This window comes from Danio rerio, chromosome 9, assembly GCF_052040795.2.
Source record: "Danio rerio strain M-AB ecotype USA chromosome 9, GRCz13ab, whole genome shotgun sequence".
Taxonomy (NCBI): Eukaryota; Metazoa; Chordata; class Actinopteri; order Cypriniformes; family Danionidae; genus Danio; species Danio rerio.
The window spans coordinates 47,385,009-47,406,700 of record NC_141029.1 but is presented as its reverse complement, the minus strand read 5'-3'; the positions used below and the strand labels follow the sequence as shown (position 1 = coordinate 47,406,700).

Here is a 21,692-nt window from a genome sequence, read left to right as displayed (position 1 = left end):
GAGGTTAGGGCATTAATATAAATGTACCCGACTACTGGACTCTATAGTAACTTTGGTTTTCACCAAGCCCATGGTTTTCCATATGAACTTAATTTAGAATAATATTACCTTCAAACAAAGGTCGGGTACCCAATCTAGGTTAGTCGTGCAACACCTTGATGACCTAGACGGAAGTTATCGCCCTTTCCACCTAAGTACACATGAATCAATATCAAGAGTCAGCCGGATCACTAAAACACAATTAGTGTGCCCAATGCTCCATCTCAATTGGATTTTAGTCCGTCTACTGACCTGACGCAAGACGTGCGGAAACAAGGATACAGCGTAATCTACTTGAATTAATAATTACAGAGTGAGCAAAATATGGTCAAACTTTACAATTTATTAGTCAGGTAAATGTATTATGCCAATTCAATCAGTCAATTCATAAATGATCAATACAAAACATCAAATTATCAAAGATAAATCCAAGATGAAAGATGATTACCTGACTTCAAAAATAGACATAACTAGGAGCAGGCTCCATGTTATGGGCTGATCCGGTTAAGCAGAATCGCCGCGCCTTTCTCAGACCTTACCTGAAATAATCCAAGAATTCCCTCAAGGAAGGGGGTGTGTGTGTATAACAAAAGGAAAAAGTCACACCCTTCACAGTGGTTCAAAAGATGCCTGAAGTTATATATTTATTGTGTTGATTATGTCTATTTCTGAGAGAATGAGACCATTGTACCAATCGCACTGAGACATTTTAAATGATATCAAACATGATAGTTAAAGTCAGTTTGGTTAATCTAGAACATTCAAACATTGAAATGACCATATGCGTGAGTTGGGGGGATGAAGCTGAGTTTCAGCATACTCAGATGCAAATGCAGCAGGAACTGGTTTTTCCCGCATTCCCCCCTGGTGGGTTGTGGAGTCCATTGGCCCTGTTTTCAGCTCATGTTTTGAATTGTCAAAGACATCAAAAATATTTGTAATATTTTAATTCTTACACCTGTTACTCGCTAAATATGCAGGTTTTGTTCACTAAAGTAGACGCACACGCGTCTATCATTAAGTAGAGCGCGCGCGCCCTCTCTGTGAAAACAGCTCACGGTCAGCAGCTCACATCACGTGTGAATTCCCGCCCGCGAAAACATCATTATATGAAGACAAAAAGGATGTTTTTAGGTGAATTATACCTTATAAATACAGTATGTGACTCTTTCAACATTATTTGGAGGTGTCAATGTCATTGAGCAACATATGTGAACCAATGAAAGGAGTGGTGCAGCTGCCTTTTCTTCTCTCCTGAACTTGAAAATATGATTGGCAGAATGGTAGAAAAGGCTGGATTAAGATCGTCTAGGGCAGTAGTTCTCAAACTGTGGTACGTGTACCACAAGTGGTACGCAGGCTTTCTTCTAGTGGTATGCAGAGAAATGAAATATGTAATGTACATGCTACACACATTTCAAAAATTTGTCAAAAATTATGTATATAATAAGTCATATTTGATATATAGCCTATATTTCTGAGGTAATCTGCCATGTTTTTTAACTGTGCAGTTGTAGCTGCTTTACTGGGCCTACTACGCTACTGTTTTTCAATACTACTCATTTTGGTGGTACTTGGACAGACAATTTTTTTCTGAGGTGGTACTTGATGAAAAAAGTTTGAGAACCACTGGTCTAGGGGGTCGAATCGAGATCCCGATCTTTTAATGATTAATTGTGCAGCTCTACTCAATGTTTTTAGAGTGTAGTGAATTCATCGTTTGAGATCTGATTCTCTCTCTCTCTCTCTCTCTATAACATGTTTTCTTGCTTCAAAAGACTGCCTTAAAAACAGCCATTTGCATCTAAATGTTAAAGTAAACAGTTGTGGAATCAATTATCTAATACTAGAGGCGGACGTTTTCACAATATGACCCATAAATTTATCAACTATGTCATCTACCGAGTTTTTAGCAGTAAAGCTCTGTCAACCACAGTTGCCTTTTTTTTTTTTTGTAAATATTATTGATTTAGGTTAATGTGTAACCTATTAATGTTACATTGATCAAAAGCCCAACACCAAAATTAACCAGGTCTTTCTTTCTTTCTTTCTCTTTCTTTCTTTCTTTCTTTCTTTCTTTCTTTCTTTCTTTCTTTCTTTCTTTCTTTCTTTCTTTCTTTCTTTCTTTCTTTCTTTCTTTCTTTCTTTCTTTCTTTCTTTCTTTCATTCACTCTTTTGTTGTTTCTTTATTTTGTTTGTTCTTTCTTTTGTTTTCTTTCTTTTATTCCTCTTTTCTCTTTCCTATATTTGTTCTTTATTTCTTTAGTTTGTTTCTCTTAATCGTTCTTTCTTTTGTAATTTTTTTCTTTCTTTTATTTGTTTGTTTCTCTTTTATTCGTTCTTTCTTTTGTTCACTCTTTTTTGTGTTTTTTTTCTCTTTTACTTGTTTGTTTCTTTTTCATTCTTTCTTTCTTTCAATCATTATTTTTTTTCTCTTTTATTCATTCTTTCTTTATTTGTTCTTTTTCTTTCTTTTGTTTCTTTTTTCTCTTTTTCGATATTTCTCTCTCATTCTTTTTCTTTCTCTTTTATTTGTTCTTTTTTTATTCATTCTTTCTCTCTTTTATTTGTTCTTTCCTTCTCTTTCATTTGTTTTTTCTTTTGTTCTTTCTCCTTTCATTCGTTCTCTCTTTCTTTCAATTGTTCTTTCTTTTATTCGTTTGTTTCTCTTTCATTCGTTCATTCATTCATTCTTTCTATTTCTTTCATTCTTTCTTTTTTATTTGTTCTTCTTTCCTTCTCTTTCATTCATTCTTTCTTTCATTTGTTTCTTTTTCATTTGTTCTCTTTTATTCGATCTCTCTTTCATTCGATCTTTCTCTTTCATTCATTCTGTCTTTTATTTGTTTGTTTCTTTCACTCGTTCCTTCTTTTTTCGTTCTTTCTTTTATTTGTTTGTTTCTTTTTCGTTTGCTCTCTTTTATTTGTTCTTTCTCTTTCTTTTGTTCTTTCTTTCATTCGTTTCCTTTCTTCCTTCCCATTTATTCAATCTAAAAAAATAACTGAAAGTTTGTGTAATAACCAAAGTTAAAACTGGCCTACACGACAAGCTGTAAAAATTATTAACATTAAGCCGTGCTTGAGCTTTTAACACTGGCAAATCATTACATTAAGACATGCATGAATCCATGTTTTTTAAATGAATGCTGTTGCAATATTTAATAATAATAATGCTGTTTGCAATATGTGGAAGTAAAAACAATAAAGAGTATCTTTATATTCCTTAAGCTATAGTATCAAAGTTATACATTCCAGTCACCTCATCACGTCTACGCTAGCAACTTTGAATCATAATAATGAAAATAAATTTTGTATAAACACTTGTCTACGTAAATGTGATGCAATAGAATGCAATTCATCCTGCTGAGGTTTTCAGAAAGATTTCACGGGATTCCTCCAAAGGTGCATCTTTCAGCGGAGACAGAAACACGGATAAACTTCTGGGGGAAAACAGAAGAGCTCAATGCTTTGGTATTAACAGGATTATAGCGGACAGCACAGGGAAAACACAGAGATCCACAGCTCACTGCTAAACAGGAATTAGTATGCGGCATATGAAATGCATTTGCAAACAGGACTTAAGTCAAACGAAATCACAGTGGAAAACAAAATAAACTTTTTATGTTTGGAGGAAGCGCAGCATTTTAATGTGTAAAGGTCAAAGACGAGAGGTCCAAAGTAAATTACATTTACACTACAAAGAGATTTTATATTAATTAGTTATCAAGGACTCTACAGGTTATGGGATTTCTGGAATAACATAGGATTTCAGGACAAAACATTGTAACATTTTATTTTAACTAACAATTCACAACATTTACTATTTATTTATTACCTGCCTGTTACTAAAGATGACTTATAATGAAAATCTGGGTATACCAAGGCACAATAGAATAATAAAAGCTCAGTATATTAAAATGGGCATACTGTGAGCCCCAGACACCACTGTGTAATTGTTCTCATGTAAATTCCATGAGTGTAAATCCCTAGTGGACAACGGGCCAATCAGAAGACAAACAAACTGTGACTAGACTCACGGGCCATGCTGCCATCATTTGCATGAATACCTACTTTAGGTCATTCATCCGGACCTGACGAGCAACTGACATCATCAAGAGAGCACGATTCCTATGAAGCTCTGAGAAAAAAAACTCTAAAGCAGTACCAGACGTGCACAATTAAATGTTATTTAATATGAAACTATTCAGATGGCGCTCTGTGACGACGATTACCGGTCAATCTTGAACGTTCTGATTTTAGGAGTATTTTACGGAGTAATAAATTAGACTATTAAACCATTTCTGGAGATTTTTTCAACTTACCGAAGTCGTAATCCTACTTTTTATGAGTGATTTCTAGCATAAATAGAGAGTATATTAAATGTAAAAGTTTATTTTAATACTTTCCAATACCTTTAGTGGAAACAAATATTGATGAAATGATGTTCTATTGTCATCCAGAGAATGACTTGCATGTGAAAATTAAACCGCATACAAATTATGACCTGTACTTATTAAAATATATAAAAAAATTAAGTTATTATATTTTATAGTGTTATATTTTAAACCAGGCGTCACCAACATAGCCTGCCAGGTACACATGAGTTGCCCGCGGGCCTGTTCTTAAAATAGCTCACCATAGCACCACATATGAGTAAGCTGTATCTAATAATTTTATAGGTATTCTTTTTTAATCACACTTTCATTGGTGTAAATTTGAAAATTACTTTAAGTTATATATTAAAAAAACTTTAAAAACAATTTCAGACAAATGAAGTGTTGCATATTGATATTTATCTACCTTGTTATATCATTGTTGACAACTACTGTGAGAAATCATTAACATGATCAATGTCTTTACATAGATGAATATAATCAATTACTAATAATAACATATAATTAAAAGTAAATTGAAAAAATGTGTTATTTAATAACTGGTAGCCCTTCACATTAATCGGTACCCAAGAAGTAGCTCTCAGTTTCTAAAAGGTTGGTGACCCCTGTTTTAAACCATTAAAAATGTACGTCTGGTATTATAGTATAATAATTATATATAGAGTGCATCTGGAAAGTATTCATAGCGCTTCACCTTTTCCACATATTTTATGTTACAGCCTTATTCCAATATGGATTGAATTCATTTTTTTCCCTCAACAATCTATACACAATACCCCATAATGACAATATGAAACACGATTTTTTTGAAAACATAGCAAATGTACTCAAAATAAAAAACCTGAAAAAAATCACATGTATATGTATTCACAGCCTTTGTTTAATACTGTGTTGCTGCAGCAATTACAGCCTTAAGTCTTTTTGAATATGATGCCAAAAGCTTGATACACCTGTCTTTGGGAATTTTTGCCCATCCCTCTTTGCAGTACCTCTCAAGCTCTATCAGGTTGGAAGGGAAGTAACAGTGTACAGCCCTTTTCAGATCTCTAGAGATGTTCAACAGAATTTAGGTCTGGGCTCTGGCTGGGCCAAGTTGTTGTGAAGCCAAACCACTGATATATTTTTAAACAAATCTTAGGTTTCATTTATCAAAATAAAGTTTCTCCTGTAGCATATCTTGTTTTCTATTGTATCGTTTCACACTTTTTTATTGTTATGATTAGGCTTTTTTTTCCGGCATAATTTTATTCCTCTCAATCGTGAACTGGCCATCACCAAGCTTAGTAAGCTAATAACTAAGACAAACATGCAAGGAAAATGTGAATTAATGGCTATTAAATTCGTGAAAAAAAAAGTTCAAACTATTTTAATATTATGGAAGGCACAATAGCATCTTGTTCATTATAATGCATTCGTTATATAATGTTTTCTATACATATATAATGTTTTTAAATATTGATGAAATAATGTTTTACTGTCATCCGGTGAATGACTTGCATGTGGAAATTAAATATACAAATTATAACCTGTACTTACTGTCTGGCATTATAGTACAATAATTATACATAGTATAACCATTTAAAATTGCTATTAATCCATATTTCTCGTCAACACCATGATCCTTATTTACACCAACAAATCATTCTTGTTATAAATATGCCGGGCAGATTTTTCTTTTTTTTCGTATATATGTTTTAGGCAACCTCAAATAAAGAAACATTGGTATCAAATGTCCTCTGTGCTACTGGGTACTAAGTATATAGGCCTTTAAATAGAGTTTTTAAAAAATCTGAAATACAGTTGAAGACAGAATTATTAGCCTCCCTTTGAATTCGTTTTTCTTTTTTAATATTTCACGAAAAATGTTTAACAGAGCAAGAACATTTTCACAGTATGCCTGATAATGTTTTTTCTTCTGCAGAAAGTCTTATTTGTTTTATTTTGGCTAGAAAAAATGCAGTTTTTGATTTTCTAACAGCCATTTTAAGGTCAAAATTATTAGTCCCTTTAAGCTATATAAATTCTTTGATAGTCTACAGAACAAACCATCATTATACAATAACTTGCCTGATTACCCTAACCTGCCTAGTTAACCTAATTAACCTAGTTACGCCTTTAAATGTCACTTTAAGCTGTATAGCTTCTCTCCATTAAACAGAAATTAGGGGAAAAAATAAATAGGGGGCTAATAATTGAGGAGGGCTAATAACTGTATATGATGACAATGAATGTATTTGTGTTGCCTGTTTTTTCTGTGATGTGTGTAATGTGAACGCCGATTTGTTTGTGTGGTGAAGCAAAAGATAAGTTTCCACTTGTGGACAATAAAGAAAGTAATAATAATGATAATAATAATAATAATAATAATAATAATAATAATAAAATAATAACTATAATAATAATGGGTCATTTTCATAAGCGTGTTCATTTGACTTAAAAGATTGAATGGAGGGAGTACAAACACACTTAAAAATGTGGAATTCCTATGGCATTCAGTCAGTCAGAAGTGTCACGGTCATTACTAAAACTAAATGCGTCAAACAATTTGGAACATAAAAATATTTCAAAAAGTAAAGATGAATCAGAGAAGATTTAGAGCTGGCCTTGATGGTGTGTTTTGCTAATTGTGTGCAGTGGCCTTGATACTGTAGCACCTCATCCCGCTAACAACAAACAGTGGGACAAACCACTGAGGAAAATAGCTATGTCAAGGTTCTCTAATGCTAAACATGTCTTGCTTTCATGCGGCAGAGGAAACAAACCCAAAACAATCTCTTATATGGCACCGTTAATGCGCTGGGATTGAAAATAAACTAGATTTGCATTTCCTAAAGAAAACATCCGTGCATTCAAGACCACAACAATAATAATAAAAAATTGTAAGCAAGTTTGTTCCTACTGTACTGTATAGTTTTGATTATTTTGGCTTTTTCAATCAAGTGCACGCAAGTTCAAACAAACAGTGACTTGATATGATTCGATACATACATTTGATGTATGTGGGACAAAAAAAGAAAATAAATTGTGATAAATTATATATATGTATATGTATCTATATGTATTGTATTTATATAGTGCTTTTATTGTGTATGGCCGTACACCCAAAGCGCTTCACAATCATGAGGGGGGTCTCTCCACACCTCCTCTTGGATGATGCGATGGCAGCCACAACACAACAGTGCGCTCAACACACACCAGCTATAGGTGGAGTGGATAGAGAGTAATAGAGCTTTCAGTGGATGGGGATGATTGGGAGGCCATGATCGGTAAGACAGATGGTGGAAATTTATCCAGGACACCAGGGTTTAATTAATATTCCACTGCAGGGCTGCACTATGGCGCAATGGGTAGCTCAATCGCCTCACAGCAAGAAGGTCGCTAGTTTGAGCCTCGACTGGGTCAGTTGACGTTTCTGTGTGGAGTTTGCATGTTCTCCCTGTGTTGGCGTGGGTTTTTCTCCGGTGATTCACCTGTTCCTACTGTAATGATTCACCACCTACATGCGATAGGTAAATTGGGTAAGCTAAATTGTCCATGGTGTATGTGTGTGAATGATTGTGTGTGGATGTTTTCCAGTGATGGGTTGCAGCCTGGAAAGGCATCAGCTGCGTAAAACATGTGCTGGATAAGTTGGCGGTTCATTCTGCTGTGTTTAATAAAGGGACTAAGCTGAAAGAAAATGAATGAATGAATGAATGAATATTCCACTGCAAATCAGGTTGAGTGGGATATTGTATATGTTTAAACAACCCTCATTCCAACACACTATTATACTGTAAGCAAAGCAACTTCAGATGCTTGTCAAACTTTTTTTTTTTTACAAGCAGCGTGCAGTTAATTGCATTTTCAAGGCTGCAAAAGTGAGCCTGAAGGCAGCATGTGACGCTTCTGTAGTCCCTGACATCCACTGCGGGTCAGAGGGCCTCAGCAGGAAAAGTAATCATGTGTGAGTAAAAGACAAAAAAGAGAAATGGAGAGTGGACGGCGATGGATGGCCTGTGAAAATGGAGAGGGATATGAGACGTGCAGAAGTTCAGCTCTGAGCCCAAACCATCACAGCAGTCCAGTGTGTCCTAACACAGATGGATCGCTCCGTGAAGAAATAAGGGCCTTTCCCAGAATGCAAGAGCATTCACCTCCATTATGGCCCCAGACCTGCATTTCTGAAAAAAAGTCAATGTTTTTTTCCACCTTCCTGTCTCATGCTATATGCTATATGTGAAAAAAGAGTAATGTAAAGTGGATATGATTACTGTGCTGGAAACAACCCCTCTTTAAATTTCTTTTAATAAAAATGAATAAATAAAAAAATCATCTTAATGCGTACTTGTTAAATTTTAAGTGTTTTATATGTCCTGTAGGATCTATCTATCTATCCATCCATCCATCCATCCATCCATCCATCCATCCATCCATCCATCCATCCATCCATCTATCTATCTATCTATCTATCTATCTATCTATCTATCTATCTATCTATCTATCTATCTATCTATCTATCCATCCATCCATCTATCCATCTATCTTAGGGATGCCAAGGCTCTCAATATAATATTGAACTGTATGGTACGACCTCCAAGGTTCAATACACGCTTTTGAATTGCGGTTTTCTCGATTTTGCGCTTAAATAATTTATGTGCGTTTTATATCTCCCCGAATTGACTGTAAGTCCATGAGCTAAGATGAGGAAACTCCTCCCCATGAGTAAATATCCAATCACTACCCTCTAAAGTTGGGGGGCGCTTGACAAACATTCCACACTTTAACATTGCAAGCGGCGGTGAAGTGAGGTTGAGGCATCAGTACAAGGAAGTCCCGGCGAAGTGAGGCAACAGTACAAGAAAGCGCCGGCGTCTTTCAAATCTGCGGTGTGAGGACATTTCAGTTTTGCTAGTAAGTATAATGCCAATTAAAGACAAAAAATAACTGTGTGCAAGCATTGTTTTACACATATAACCATGACTGCACATCTGCAGCGCCATCACCCAGCAATATCTGCAAGCAGGATAGCAGAGAAGGTAATAAAATCCTCCAAATAACAACAATCCCTCACTGCATCTTTCAAGCAAACATACCCAACTGGTTCCGAGAGACACATAAAAATAATAAAGGCATTGAGGGTGTTTATTACTAAAGATTTGCAGCCGTTTTCGGTGATTGGTGATGCGGGCTTTTGTCATCCAATAAAAGCACTCGATCCGTGTTACAGACTACAGTCTCGCACTTTTTCCAACACCGAGATAATTAAGATTGTTTATTTATGTTTACTTAAGCACAAATATGTTTATTTGAAATGGCCAATTTATCTTTATTAACTTCACATGTATGTTTATTTTCAAAGTGTAGGATTTTATGTGTTCCCCAGTTTGTACATGGGCTACCAGCAGCTGTGAGATTTCAGTGTTAATTTTTTAAACAATACACTAGGAACTAGTGTACTTTTCTTGGCTTTTACGTAAAACAAAATAAGTATTGGAAAAAATTGTTTTTATTTTTTATTTTCTCCTTAACCTCTTACTGTTCCTATTGCCTATAGAATAATAAAAAAAAAAACTTGTGCCAAGCTATAAGAACCTAACCGAACCGAAAACTGTAAAGGTATGTATTGAACCGTGGGCTAACTGTATTGTTGCATCCCTAATATATATATATATATATATATATATATATATATATATATATATATATATATATATATATATATATATATATATATATGTGATGGTGACGGTATCATCACACTACGCCTTTGCTTGTTTTTAATATGCGCCCTCTAGTGACAAAAATTACAATGTGAGAATAAAAAAAGCTGAATAAAACAACATCAGTTAAACAGTCTACTGAAATTAATGAACTAAAAAAATAACTGGATAAAAGCAAAACAAAAAGAGAATGTATGGAAGGCTATTAAGGTAAAGTACACTGAAGTCCACAGTTTCCTCCAGTCTTTTTCTCCTCAAACGTGGCACCACAACTCCCATGATTCGCTACTCAGCAAGTCAACAAACTTAGCCTTTCTTTGTTGTGAATATGTGCACTCTAGTGGTGAAAATTACAATGTGAAACAGAAAAACAAGCTGAATACAGTACAACACAACGCATAATGACACGTATAAACATATCAAACAACAACAGGTAAAGAGAACTACTGAAATTAATGGACTACAAAATAAATGAATGACAATAAATAAAAAGAGAATGTACAGAAGGCTTTTGAGGCAAAAAAGTAGTTACAAGAAATGCATCAAAAAACCCAACAGCCAACAAGGACACTGAATTCGACAGTTGTCTCCAGTCTTCCTTTCCACAAACGTGGCACTGCAACTCCCATGATTCTATACTCAATGATTCCATACATTCAACAAGCTTAGCCTTTGTTTGTTGTGAATATGCGCCCTCTAGTGGCAAAAATTACAATGTGAGAATGTATGGAAGACTATTGAGGCCAAAAGTAGTTATCCAAACTGCATCAACAAACACAACAGCCATTTAAAAGATATCAAAAAAGAACATGTAAAGAGAACTATTAAAATATATGAACTACAAAATAAATAAATAAAACAAAACAAAATGAGAACGTATGGAAGGCTATTGAGGCCAAAAGTAGCTACACGAAATGCATAAACAAACACAACAACAGCCAATGAGGACGCCACAGTCCACAGTTTCAGCAGGCTTCCTCCAGTCTTTCTCTCCTCAAACATGGCTCTAGAGTCTCTCTGCTCTGCACCCATGTAACGATGTTTAATGGACTACATGTGCGGCGGCCACTGGCCGGCCGAGCACCTAATGGAGACGGGTCCCTGCGGATGGGGTAGCCTGTCGCTCGGCCTGATTAAAAGCGACGAGCCGGGCATGCTGGGAAAGTGAGCACAGCCACCTCAAAATGCACCCCCCCCCCCCATCTCCCCTGACTGGCACCATGGAAACGCGCCGCTGCAGAGAACATCCAGCTCTCTTATTGAATTCCAGCACTTTAATGACCAATAACAGATTTGAATTAGTCTGCCAACACTCATCACTACCTCGCCGCAAATTACAGGGTTTTTAGACCGCAGACACATTTAGGAGTTCCTGGACAAAAGCTCGCGACGAGACACTTTGATAAAGTGGCTCCTAATATATGGGGCTTGATAAATGAAGCTGCTGTCAAAGCGGGAATAGGAGCCGCTAGACGTGTACCTGCAAAGACCTCACGCTATAGAAGAGCGCCGGGAGACAAAACTGGCAGAACATGACTTCATTAAAACCACCTTATTAAAGTTCGCCATAGACACATGCTGATATTCAATTATTCAATATAGGGCTGCACGATATATCGTTTCAGCATCGAAATCGCGATGTGCGCATCCGCGATAGTCACATCGCAGGAGGGTGCGATGCAAAAAAAGAAAATAATAATAAATTATATATATATTATGGGTGGAGCCGAACCGGAATACGGTATTCGGAAAAGCAGGAATAGAGTGTTTTTACGAATACTTATGTCAAACAATACTTGATAAATTATTTGTATTTGGGAACAAGAAAAACATTATATCAAAAAGCTGCGTTTCCTCATGAGACCGCACTGCATGCCCGCGTGAGTGAGTGAGTGAGTGAGTGAGACGTTCAGGAGTCGGTGGGCGGGGTGGGGCCGGGGTAAGGAGACTGAGCAGGCTGCTTCTCTATACAGCAACAGAGAAGGCTTGGCAGAGCGAAAAATACTTTTCTGCATTACTATTTTTGTTTATTTTATCATACTAAAATAACACGTGACAGAAGTTCACTCAAAAGTGAAAGTTCTTTCTGTTATTAATTACTAACACTCCCGTCATTCCTACTACTTTCAGAGCATAAATTTTGATATTTTACCATATGAAAATGCAATGCAGTTATGAAAATTGAGAAATTAAAGCAATACAGAGATCTGGTCCCGCGTCAGGTCAGGGTGCACCTAACCTTAAAAACGCAGACGCGGCGGAGGCGCACTAAACTCACACGGGAAAGAACTGGGCATTCAATTCATGTTTTAGTGAAATAATTCTTTAAATACATCTCTTTTGATCTCTAAAGGGGAAAAAAGCAAAAGAAATTTGTCGTTAAATTAATTTTAGCAAAGACGCAACTGCCTGTCATTTTCACATTAGTTTTTCAGTTAGGGATTTGGTCTATTAGAGTAATCTAATAAAATTGTTTTGTTGAACACTGTAGTCTACACAATAATCGATATTATAATTTATTATATACATTAGCTATTATTAAAACTAAACTATACAATTGATAAAACAAAACCCTTTTTAATGTTTGCTTTCATTTTGACACCGCTAACAGTTGTAATAAGAAACATCACATTATGCAGAAGCATGCAGTCTCAAGTTAAAAACACCTTTTGAGTTTAAAGATGATCAGCCTGCCAAGTCAAGTTTACAGTGTCATAAATGAAATGGGTAGCATGAGTAAAGGGGATTTGCCCAGCACACAACCTCATGCGCTGCAGGTAGGCTGAATGATAATCTTTAAAAATATATAGGCAATGCAATACAAAACTTTAAACATTTAATTATTTTTTAATGAAAAGAAAAGAAATCAGGAGAGTAAAATATAATTTAAACCACTGGTCTGGCGCTGATACTTTATTGTTTGTATCCAGAAGAAGGGGGAAAAAAGCAGATGAAAACCTGGCTGGGGAGACGGCGATAACATATCAGTTCTTCAGCAAAGATCACGACATCATTGTGATGCGTTTATCATACAACGCAGTTCGTGTTTATAATCATTAATATTAACTAGTATTAGTTCTCTCTCTAGACTTAGTTTTAGGGCTTGTTCTTGTCGGCGCAATATAGCCTCGGCTTATTGCACGTACGAATCCGATTGTGAAGAATGATTAAGCGCTTGCATTTTTTATTGCATCCTTTTCGCAAGTTATTCATTTGTTTTGTTTTTTAAGTGGTGCGAACATTATTTACTGGCAAATGTTCCTCGATCTCGTACATCAACAAATAATGTAGCCTATTTAAGTTAATTTACCTTTTATGTAAAAATTAAGGAATAACCGAATTTAATATTAATAAATAAAACATCCGTATAAACGTACATGTTTATTTTTGAACTTTCGTTAATAAAACAACACAAAACTGTTTATAAATATTGTAGTTAAATATTACATTACTTTAACTGCTTGAAACTGTATAATAATAACAACAATTAAACGTTACATTTTTAAGAACTTAACAAATAGTCTAAATGGCACTTTACTAATCAGTGTAATAATAATATAAATATTAATAATTATATGTAAAAAGAAAATATTAACCTAGTAACAATATAAGTCAGATGTTTAAAAAAACAGCGTAGTTTCTCTCCACCTTTGTAGTCATATTTTAAATTATTTGCCAGAAAAACTAACATGTTGACTTTGTCCAGTTTAAGTGAAGAATGGAGTTATAATGTTTCCAGCAATACACTGTCAGACGGTGTGCTTGTAGCTAAAATGCACAGACAGGTTACTTTTTCACAACTATGCGAGAGAGGGCTTCTCTATGGAAGCATATGAGTAGCATAATTCAATTCAAAATGTAATATGCAAAATGGCAATGCAATATGTTAAATGGCAATGTATTTCTGTATTTGAATTTGCATTTTCCAAGACATATGTGCAATGTTTGGTGCAGAATGAAAATGTAAATTAAATTACATTGTTTGCATTTTTCATTTCAAACACTGTTTTAATATGTAAATTGTATCCACATTTTAAAGCTTTATAAGTAGCAAAATTAAATTGAAAATGCTATACACAAACTTAATTTGATGTGAATAAAGTACAAGCAGAAACTGTAGCAAAATGATCATTTAAATGTTATTTGTCCTAAATGCATTTACACTCGCGTCTAGGAAATGCAGGATTACATTTTCAGCATAACAGCATGGGATGTGTGTAGCAAAATTAATTTTCAAATGTAAAATGCAAAACGATAATGCAGTATGTAAAAGGCAGTGTATTTCTGTATTTCAGTTAGCATTTTCCAAGACATATGTGAAATGTTTGCTGCAGAATGAAAATGAAAATGAAAAAAAAACATAATGCATTTTCATTTAACACATCGCGACGAATGAAAGCCGATTTGAAATTGAAAATGCATTCTGGCCTGGCCACGCCCACAGACGGCCACCGTTGCTGCAAAGCGGGTTTTAGGTTATGTCGTGACAGCTGCCGCGAGGACTATTAGGGACATTTGGCAGCATAAACATGGCGAAGTCTGTTCCTCAGCGGCTTCGTGAAGCTGCACGAGCCCTCTTGCGTGAACTGGGAAATACTTTAGAAAAGCAATCACCTCCTAGCTCAGTAAACTTGGCTTAAGGGTTGATATTCGCGCACGCAGTTTTAGGGATCATCTGCAAATTACATGGACAGAACCTAAAGGGGCTTTAGCTGATGTGTACTGTATGCTTATGACAAGAGCTATTGCCTATTTCTGCATTGTATGTACCATATAATTAGAGGTATAGTAGCTTTGCTACCTGTATTAAATCAGTCTGGCCTCTAACCATTTATTGGAATCTCCTCAATTTTTTTCTGCTTTGCGTTACTGTGCGTTTTGGTTCTGTTGATGTAAATCGCAGATGATCCCTAAAACTGCGTGCGCGAATATCAAACCTAAGGCCAACTTTACTGAGCTAGGAGGTGATTGCTTTTCTAAAGTATTTCCCAGTTCACGCTCGAGGGCTCGTGCAGCTTCACGAAGCCGCTGAGGAACAGACTTCGCCATGTTTATGCTGCCAAATGTCCCTAATAGTCCTCGCGGCAGCTGTGACGACATAACCTAAAACCCGCTTTGCAGCAACGGTGGCCGTCTGTGGGCGTGGCCAGGCCAGAATGCATTTTCAATTTCAAATCGGCTTTCATTCGTCGCGATGTGTTAAATGAAAATGCATTATGTTTTTTTTTCATTTTCATTTTCATTCTGCAGCAAACATTTCACATATGTCTTGGAAAATGCTAACTGAAATACAGAAATACACTGCCTTTTACATACTGCATTATCGTTTTGCATTTTACATTTGAAAATTAATTTTGCTACACACATCCCATGCTGTTATGCTGAAAATGTAATCCTGCATTTCCTAGACGCGAGTGTAAATGCATTTAGGACAAATAACATTTAAATGATCATTTTGCTACAGTTTCTGCTTGTACTTTATTCACATCAAATTAAGTTTGTGTATAGCATTTTCAATTTAATTTTGCTACTTATAAAGCTTTAAAATGTGGATACAATTTACATATTAAAACAGTGTTTGAAATGAAAAATGCAAACAATGTAATTTAATTTACATTTTCATTCTGCACCAAACATTGCTCATATGTCTTGGAAAATGCAAATTCAAATACAGAAATACATTGCCATTTAACATATTGCATTGCCATTTTGCATATTACATTTTGAATTGAATTATGCTACTCATATGCTTCCATACTTCTCCTTCTGTTCCGCCGCCCGCATTTCTCGCAACGCGGAGCGGTGCGTTCTTAAGTAGTTACCAAATAGCCTATGCTCAATTTCTCGTCAATGTCTTCCATTTATCACTTTCTCTTTTGTATCTGGCCATTTTTGCAAATGCCTCTGCCATGCCTGGCTGAGCTGGGCTTCTGCGTTTAGAAGACAGGAGTTGATTAAGCCTACATGGCTTTTTTTCCCTCGCCGTCAATCGCCACTAGCTTGCATGGTTCGGGACCCGTGGATCTGCGTATCGATGGATTTGCTCCTCAGTGTTTGGACTCTCAGCACTCAGCAGTGAATATTAAAACACACTTTACTTAAAACCCCCATACAAAAAGCTTAATCCAAATTGATTCGTTCACCTTTCTAGTTCGGCACGAATCCAAAATGTTCCCAGATGTAAGAGTTCGTTTTCTAACAAGATTCATGGTTGAACTTGAACTTGCTGAATCGCGCCTAATGTTATATTCTAACAGATATGTAATACTTGGCAACATAACAGTAATTTGTGTTTTAAAGTGCGTGACTTCACGTACTACGGCCGGTGGCAATGGACAACCGAGGTGGCAATGACCACCGCGGTGACGCGGTTGTCATGGTGACCGTCACAGCCCTAGTTTTAAGTAAATATATATATATATATATATATATATATATATATATATATATATATATATATATATATATATATATATATATAAAATATCGCAATATATATCGCAGGGGAAAAAAATATCGCAATGTCAATTTTTTCCAATATCGTGCAGCCCTAATTCAATATATAGTGATAATGAACGTGCACATTATTTTTATCATGGGCACTTCAAAATATTGCGAGTACACTGTACAATGCTGGGTTCCACAATCGATTTGTATTGGGACAACAAAGGAATTAAGCAACTTATTAGTCTTTTCAAAGTGGATTGAACATATAACACTTAAGTTCCAATGTGAGACTGAAAAATAAGCCTAATACAATACAACACAACACATATCGACCCATATATAAACATATATACAACAGCAAAAACAGGTAAAGAGAACTACTGAAATTAATGAACTACAAAATGAATGGATAAAATAAATAAACAGAGAATGTATAAGGCTGTTGAGGCCAAAAGTAGTTACTTGAAATGCATCAACAAACACAACAGCCAATGAGGACACCACAGTCAACAGTTTCCTCCAGTCTTTCTTTTTACAAACTTGGCACTACAACTCTGTATCAGCCGATCACCATGACAAGGAATCAGTAATCTGTATCAGCCGATCACCATGACAAGGAATCAGTACTCTGTATCAGCCGATCACTATGACAAGGAATCAGTACTCTGTATCAGCCAATCACCATGACAAGGAATCAGTACTCTGTACCAGCCAATCACTATGACAAGGAATCAGTACACTGTATCAGCCAATCACCATGACAAGGAATCAGTACTCTGTACCAGCCAATCACTATGACAAGGAATCAGTAATCTGTATCAGCTGATCACCATGACAAGGAATCAGTAATCTGTATCAGCCGATCACCATGACAAGGAATCAGTAATCTGTATCAGCCGATCACCATGACAAGGAATCAGTACTCTGTATCAGCCGATCACCATGACAAGGAATCAGTAATCCTTATCAGCCGATCACCATGACAAGGAATCAGTACTTTGTATCAGCCGATCACCATGACAAGGAATCAGTAATCCTTATCAGCCGATCACCATGACACGGAATCAGTACTCTGTATCAGCCAATCACCATGACAAGGAATCAGTAATCTGTATCAGCTGATCACCATGACAAGGAATCAGTACTCTGTATCAGCCGATCACTATGACAAGGAATCAGTAATCTATATCAGCTGATCACCATGACAAGGAATCAGTACTCTGTATCAGCCGATCACTATGACAAGGAATCAGTACTCTGTATCAGCCAATCACCATGACAAGGAATCAGTACTCTGTATCAGCCGATCACCATGACAAGGAATCAGTACTCTGTATCAACCGATCACCATGACAAGGAATCAGTACTCTGTATCAGCCGATCACCATGACAAGGAATCAGTACTCTGTATCAGCCAATCACCATGACAAGGAATCAGTAATCTGTATCAGCCGATCACCATGACAAGGAATCAGTAATCCTTATCAGCCGATCACCATGACAAGGAATCAGTACTCTGTATCAGCCGATCACCATGACAAGGAATCAGTAATCTGTATCAGCTGATCACCATGACAAGGAATCAGTACTCTGTATCAGCCGATCACCATGACAAGGAATCAGTACTCTGTATCAGCTGATCACCATGACAAGGAATCAGTAATCTGTATCAGCCGATCACCATGACAAGGAATCAGTACTCTGTATCAGCCGATCACCATGACAAGGAATCAGTACTCTGTATCAGCCGATCACTATGACAAGGAATCAGTAATCTGTATCAGCCGATCACCATGACAAGGAATCAGTAATCCTTATCAGCCGATCACCATGACAAGGAATCAGTACTCTGTATCAGCCAATCACCATGACAAGGAATCAGTACTCTGTATCAGCCGATCAACATGACAAGGAATCAGTACTCTGTATCAGCCGATCACTATGACAAGGAATCAGTAATCTGTATCAGCTGATCACCATGACAAGGAATCAGTACTCTGTATCAGCCGATCACTATGACAAGGAATCAGTACTCTGTATCAGCCAATCACCATGACAAGGAATCAGTAATCTGTATCAGCCGATCACCATGACAAGGAATCAGTACTCTGTATCAGCCGATCACTATGACAAGGAATCAGTACTCTGTATCAGCCGATCACTATGACAAGGAATCAGTACTCTGTATTGGCTGCAAAAATCCTGATCGGAGTATCCCATAGCTTTGGCCTAACTTGGCTGTCAGAGCAGCAATACTCCCACTGGCTGTACAGGACTGATCTTAGCAAGTCAGTAAATACATCCTTAGGAAAAAAGAAGTATACTTAAGTAAAGGTCAAGTGTAAAAGCAAACTTTATTTATTAAGTATACTAATATCAATGTACTAATAGTGTACTTGAAATGTTCTTCTAGAAGCCTATTTAGATACACTGCAGTGACAAAAGCTGCACACTTTGTAGATAAAAAAATATATGAAAATAATTTTTTTTTTAGCTTGTACGGTTGCACAGTTCAAATAAATGTTCAGTTTTTTACTGCTGTCATTAAAAGATACAAATTAACACCATGACACCTTGTATCGATGTTATCTGTGAACAGCCGTGCCACATCCCCAATACCAACTGATTTTAGTTCAGTACTGACATTAAGGCATCACAGAGAAGCTCAGATTTGTCTGCTGGACATCGATGATGTGAATCTTCCCTTCTAAAAGTGCTCTACTGGATTAGGATCTGGTGACTGTGGAGGTCACTGGAGTTTGGTGAACCCCTTTTATGTTCAAGAAAGCCGTTTGAGCTGATTTGAGCTTTGTGATTTGGTGTGTTGACCTGCTGGACGTAGCATCAAATGATGGGTACACTGTGGTCATAAAGAGATGGACATGGTCAGCAACAATACTCAGCTAGGTTTTAGTATTTAAATTGCCTTGGTACTAACAGGTTCAAGATGTGCCAAAAAATCTAGTTTCTGAAATACTTAAACCAGCCTGTCTGGCACAAACAACCACACCACATTTAAAAAGCAATAATAATGTCTGGCTTGTGGAAGCTGCATGCACTAGACCGAGAAGCTACTGTGGCTGTTTTATTTAATAAATTAAATTACTTGTAATTTAGAGAGGCCAACAAGACACTAATGATGTTCATTTGATGTACAGTAGTGATCAGAAGCAACAACAAACAGTGTTTCAGACAGTTTTTGAAAGACATAGAGATACATAAGCCAGTCATAAAAATAAATAAATAAATAAATATATGTTTTTTTCTTTCTGTTTTAAGCTGCATTTTATGACAAAAAAGACACAACCTTGTACTAATGAGCAGATTATTACCACTAATTGGAGTGAACTTGACATTGCAAGAATCTCTCGCTTATCATGAGGCTTTGTCAGCAAAAAAATAAATAAAAAATGTGCTGACAAACAGTGCAATATTAAAAAGCACGTCAGCTTATAGGTAGTCTTTCTTCAATGGAACCAAAAATTCAAGCTTAAAAAAGCCACAAAAAACTACATTTTATATATTCTACTAATAAAACATATATAGAATTGAATATTTAACATTTAAACTAAAACAAATTATTAATTAATTACATTTATATTAAATTTAGTTTTTAACACGTCAAAATAATGAAACATCTCAGTTTGGTGCATAAAACTAAAAAGGAGACTATATGGGTAGAAGGTATATTAAAATAAAGTTAAAGTAAATTATATAAAATTAAATTATATTAAATTAAATTAATAATTGCAATTGTAAACAAAATTTACAAAAGATACTATATGTGTTAAAAGTAAATTAAATTGAAGTAAAGTAAATATTAAACTATTAAAGAAAAGTGGAATGAACTTCTAAACAAACTGCTAAAATGACTATAATTAAATGTAGATTTAATTATATATAATTTTATTATTTAAGATCTATTAGATTTAATTATCAATAATAAATAAATATTGTTAAAAATAAAATATGATATGTGCTCTTTGGAAGAGTGTACTTGCATTATGATGCTATTGTCATTCTGTCAATATGTAATGAGGGGCCTAAAATGACCTTAAAAAAAGTCAATAAAATAGTTTAATCGCAAGATATGTTTGTGCAATATATTGTACAACAAAAAATAGATATTATGACAGGCTTAGTTGCCGTTTTAATAAACTTAATAAAGCCCCAGAAGCACGACCTCTAGTGTGTGTTGGCAGAGACTGACGTGGCATCTTGAAGCATGACAAATTGCTTCAGCATCTTGGTTTATGAGCACAGATGAGTCCCTGGAGCTTAAGTCCAGCTCTGTCTCTCTGTTTATGTGTGTGTGAGTGTGTGCGCGTGTGTTTAATCCTCAGCTTTCCTAACCTACACTGGACAGACAGGACGTTTGCTGGCTTCAGCACATTTATTATCCTGTTTTTTTCATCTTTGGCTCTCTCTCTCTTGACTCGTCTCCTCCTCTGCCTATTTTCCTCGCCTCAGCGGCCGCGCTGCTCACAACAGATGCCTATCACTGTACTCCTAATTCAAGGCCAGGTCAGTTTCTCCAATATCCACGGGGCTAGGTGCGTGTACATGCCTGAGTGGATTAGCTGGTGAATTTTACAGCTGGTGATTGGGATATTAACTGCTCTGAAGGCGACTGTGATGGACAGGCAGGAGCATCTAAAACATGACTGGTAGATAAGATGGATGGATGGATGGATGGATGGATGGATGGATGGACAAATGGGACTGTGAAAACAGACACTGAATAACTGAATGAACTGCTGCACTGGTTGCTCAAAAGTAAAAATAAATAAAAAATTATAATAATACAAATTAAAGGAGCAAACTAATTTGCAAAAAAGAGACCCAATGAAACAGAAGGAAAGGAAAAACCCAAACAGATTTAAACAAATCAAAAATAATTGATTAGTATGAGAGAACATAAAAATAAAAAAAAATACCAAAAGACAAATAAAGCAAAACAAACAAACAAACAAACAAACAAAATCCTGCTAAAACAGAAATGAAAAGACAAAAGTTAAAAAAAACAAACAACCAAAGAAAGATCGAACGAAATTAAGGAAAGACTTAAGAAAAGAAAAAGAGGAAGTATATGACAAACCTGTAATATGTC

At 35.8% G+C, this 21,692-nt stretch overlaps 1 protein-coding gene and 1 long non-coding RNA gene across 4 annotated transcripts in view; both read right to left on the bottom strand.

The window, feature by feature from the left end:
• adarb1b (adenosine deaminase RNA specific B1b) overlaps positions 1-21,692 on the bottom strand; it is a 321,626-nt gene that overhangs the window by 70,575 nt on the left and 229,359 nt on the right. The window lies entirely within an intron of this gene.
• On the bottom strand, positions 998-3,852 carry LOC147835399 (uncharacterized). The gene is made up of 3 exons (XR_015499879.1): positions 2,211-3,852; positions 1,670-2,107; positions 998-1,347 (listed from the first exon to the last, which is right to left on the bottom strand). It is a non-coding gene; the product is annotated as an uncharacterized LOC147835399 (long non-coding RNA).